This window comes from Arachis ipaensis, chromosome B8 (assembly GCF_059453495.1).
Source record: "Arachis ipaensis isolate K30076 ecotype BB chromosome B8, ASM5945349v1, whole genome shotgun sequence".
Taxonomy (NCBI): domain Eukaryota; kingdom Viridiplantae; phylum Streptophyta; class Magnoliopsida; order Fabales; family Fabaceae; genus Arachis; species Arachis ipaensis.
In genome coordinates this window covers 105,535,681-105,540,299 of record NC_142443.1, presented here as the reverse complement: position 1 = coordinate 105,540,299, position 4,619 = coordinate 105,535,681, and the positions used below count along the sequence as shown (strand labels likewise).

The following is a 4,619-nucleotide window of genomic DNA, read 5'->3' as shown; positions in this document are numbered from 1 at the left end:
ATAAGGATAAGAACATTCTTGTTGAAGCCGATCCTGAACCTGAAAGGACTCTGAAGAGGAAGCTAAGGGAAGCTAAAGCTCAACTCTCTAGAGAAAATCTGACAGAAATTTTCGAAAAAGAAGAAGACATGGCCGAAAATAACAACAATGCAAGGAAGATGCTTGGTGACTTTACTGCACCAAATTCCAACTTACATGAAAGAAGCATCTCCATCCCTACCATTGGAGCAAACAATTTTGAGCTTAAACCTCAACTAGTTTCTCTGATGCAACAAAACTGCAAGTTTTATGGACTTCCATCTGAAGATCCTTTTCAGTTCTTAACTGAATTCTTATAGATCTGTGATACTGTTAAGACTAATGGGGTTAATCCCGAGGTCTACAGGCTCATGCTTTTCCCGTTTGCTGTGAGAGACAGAGCTAGAATATGGTTGGATTCTCAACCTAAAGACAGCCTGAACTCTTGGGATAAGCTGGTCACGGCTTTCTTAGCCAAGTTCTTTCCTCCTCAAAAGCTTAGTAAGCTTAGAGTGGATGTTCAAATCTTCAGACAGAAAGAAGGTGAATCCCTCTATGAAGCTTGGGAGAGATATAAGCAACTGACCAAAAAGTGTCCATCTGACATGCTTTCAGAATGGACCATTCTGGATATATTCTATGATGGTTTGTCTGAGTTGTCAAAGATGTCACTGGATCATTCTGCAGGTGGATCCATTCACCTAAAGAAAATGCCTACAGAAGCTCAGGAACTCATTGACATGGTTGCTAACAACCAGTTTATGTACACTTCTGAGAGGAATCCTGTAAGTAATGGGACGCCTCAGAGGAAGGGAGTTCTTGAAATTGATGCTCTGAATGCCATATTGGCTCAGAACAAAATATTGACTCAGCAATTCAATATAATTTCTCAGAGTCTGAATGAAATGCAAGCTGCATCCAACAGTACTCAAGAGGCATCTTCTGAAGAAGAAGCTTATGATCCTGAGAACCCTGCAATAGCAGAGGTGAATTACATGGGTGAACCTTATGGGAACACCTATAACCCCTCATGGAGAAATCATCCAAATTTCTCATGGAAGGATCAACAAAAGCCTCAACAAAGCTTTAATAATGGTAGAAGAAACATGTTTAACAATAGTAAACCTTTTCCATTATCCACTCAGCAAAAAACAGAGAATTCTGAGCAGAATCTATCTAGCTTGGCAAATATAGTCTCTGATCTATCTAAGGCCACTTTAAGTTTCATGAATGAAACACGGTCCTCCATTAGAAATTTGGAGGCATAAGTAGGCCAATTGAGTAAAAAGGTCACTGAAACTCCTCCTAGTACTCTCCCAAGCAATACAGAACAGAATCCAAAGAGAGAGTGCAAGGCCATTGATATAACCAAAATGGCCGAACCCACAAGAGAGGAGGAGGACGTGAATCCTAGTGAGGAGAACCTCCTGGGATGTTCAGTGAACAATAAGGAGTTTCCCTTAGAGGAACCAAAGGAATCTGAGGCTCATCTAGAGACCATAGAGATTCCAATTAACCTCCTTCTGCCCTTCATGAGCTCTGATGAGTATTCTTCTTCTGAAGAAAATGAAGATGTTACTGACGAGCAAGTTGCCAAGTACCTTGGTGCAATCATAAAGTTGAATGCCAAATTATTTGGTAATGAGACTTGGGAAGATGAACCTCCCTTGCTAACCAATGAACTGAATGCATTGGATAGGCAAAAATTACCTCAAAAGAAACAGGATCCTGGTAAATTATTAATACCCTATAACATAGGCACCATGACCTTTGAAAAGGCTCTGTGTGACCTGGGGTCAGGAATAAACTTAATGCCACTCTCTGTAATGGAGAAACTTGGGATCTTTGAGGTGCAAGCTGCCAGAATCTTATTAGAGATGGCAGACAATTCAATAAAAGAGGCTTATAGACAGGTAGAGGACATGTTAGTAAAGGTTGAAGGCCTTTACATCCCTGCTGATTTCATAATCCTAGACACTGGGAATGATGAGGATGAATCCATCATCCTTGGAAGACCCTTCCTAGCCACGGCAAATGCTGTGATTGATGTGGACAGAGGAGAGTTGGTCCTTCAACTGAATGAAGACTACCTTGTGTTCAAAACTCAAGGTTCTCCTTCTGTAACCATGGAGAGGAAGCATGAAAAGCTTCTCTCACTGCAGAGTCAACCAAAGCCCCCACTGTCAAACTCTAAGTTTGGTGCTGGGAGGCCACAACCAAACTCTAAGTTTAGTGTTGAACTCCCATATCCAAACTCTAAGTTTGGTGTTGAGAGGTCTCAACAATGCTCTGAACATCTGTGAGGCTCCATGAGAGCTCACTGTCAAGCTATTGACATTAAAGAAGCGCTTGTTGGGAGGCAACCCAATGTTAATTAATTATTTTTATTTTCATGTTTATTTCGTGTTTCTTTAGGTTGATGATCATGTGGAGTCACAAAAACTACAAAAAAATCAAAAACAGAATGAAAAATAGCTCACCCTGGAGGAAAAGCTTACTGGCGTTTAAACGCCAGTAAGGCTAGCAGAATGGGCGTTCAACGCCCAATCTGGCACCATTCTGGGCGTTTAACGCCAGAAATGGGCACCAGACTGGCGTTTAATGCCAGAACAGAGCATCAAGCTGGCGTTAAACGCCAGAAACAAGCTACATCTGGGCGTTTAACGCCAGAAACAAGTAAGGAAGTGGCGTTAAACGCCAGGATTGCCTATAAAGGGCGTTTTACACGCCTAAAAGGTGCAGGGATGTGAAATTCTTGACACCTCAGGATTTGTGGACCCTACAGGATCACCTCAGGATCTGTGGACCCCACAGGATCCCCACCTACCTCAACTCACCTTCTCCCTCTTCTTCACACAATCCAATAACCCTCTTCCCCAAACACCCTTCACTAATCAAATCAACCACTCTTCCCCATTACCCTTTCACCAATCACCTCCACCACACTTTCCCATAAATCCCACCTACCTTCAAATTCAAAATCTCTTTTCCACCCAAACCCACCCTAAATGGCCGAATACACATATCTCTCCCCTTCCTCCATCTCTTCTTCTTCTCCTTCTTTCTCTCTTCTTTTACTCGAGGACGAGCAACATTCTAAGTTTGGTGTGGTAAAAAGCATAGCTTTTTGTTTTTTCCATAACCATCAATGGCACCTAAGGCCAGAGAATCATCAAGAAAGAGGAAAGGAAAGTCAATTGCTTTCACCTTTGAGTCATGGGAGATGGAGAGATTCATCTCAAAAGCCCATCAAGACCACTTCTATGAAGTTGTGGCCAAGAAGAAATTGATCTCTGAGGTTCCTTTCAAGCTCAAGAAGAATGAGTATCCGGAGATCCGACTTGAGATCCAAAGAAGAGGTTGGGAAGTCCTCACCAACCCCATTCAAGAAGTCGGGATCCTAATGGTTCAAGAGTTCTATGCAAATGCATGGATCACTAAGAACCATGATCAAAGTGTGAACCTGAATCCAAAGCATTGGCTTACCATGGTTCGGGGGAAATACTTAGATTTCAGTCCGAAAAATGTAAGGCTGGCGTTCAACTTGCCGATGATGGAAGAAAATGCATGCCCCTACACAAGAAGGGTCAACTTTGACCAAAGGTTGGACCAAGTCCTCATGGACATATGTGTGGAAGGAGCTCAATGAAAGATTGACTCAAAAGGCAAACCGGTTCAACTGAGAAGACTGGACCTTAAACCTATAGCTAGAAGATGGTTGGAGTTCATTCAACGCTCAATCATTCCCACTAGCAACCGGTCTGAAGTCACTGTAGACCGAGCCATCATGATCCATAGTATCATGATTGGAGAGGAAGTGGAAGTTCATGAGATTATACCTCAAGAACTCTACAAGGTGGCTGACAAGTCCTCCACTTTGGCAAGGTTAGCCTTTCCTCACCTCATTTGCCATCTATGCAATTTGGCTGGGATTGACATAGAGGGAGATATCCTCATTAATGAGGACAAGCCCATCACTAAGAAGAGGATGAAGCAAATAAGAGAGCCTATTCATGGATCTCAAGAGACGCATGAGGAAGCTCATCACCATGAAATCCCTGAGATGCCTCAGATGCACTTCCCTCCACAGAATTTTTGGGAGCAAATCAACACCTCCCTAGGAGAATTAAGTTCCAACATGGGACAACTAAGGATGGAGCACCAAGAGCACTCCATCATCCTCCATGAAATTAAAGAAGATCAAAGAGCTATGAGGGAGGAACAACAAAGACAAGGAAGAGACATAGAGGAGCTCAAGAGCACCATTGGTTCTTCAAGAAGAGGAAGACGCCATCCTCACTAAGGTGAACTCCTTCCTTAATCTACTTGTTCTTATTTTCCTATTTTTCGTTTACTATGCTTTATGTTTGTGTCTTATTTCATGATCGTTAGTATTTAAGTGTCTATGTCTTAAAGTTATGAATGTCCTATGAATCCATCACGTCTCTTAAATGAAAAATATTTTAATTACAAAAGAACAAGAAGTACATAGTTTCAAATTCATCCTTGAAACTAGTTTAGTTATTTTGATGTGGTGACAATACTTTTTGTTTTCTGAATGAATGTCTGAATAGTGCATATGTCTTTTGAAATTGTGGTTT

The 4,619-nt window shown here is 41.8% G+C and overlaps 1 non-coding gene across 1 annotated transcript; it reads right to left on the bottom strand.

The window, feature by feature from the left end:
* Positions 1–521: 521 nt before the first annotated feature.
* LOC148549120 (small nucleolar RNA R71) lies at positions 522–625 on the bottom strand. Its single transcript, XR_015897875.1, has one exon. It is a non-coding gene; the product is annotated as a small nucleolar RNA R71 (small nucleolar RNA).
* Positions 626–4,619: the final 3,994 nt, after the last annotated feature.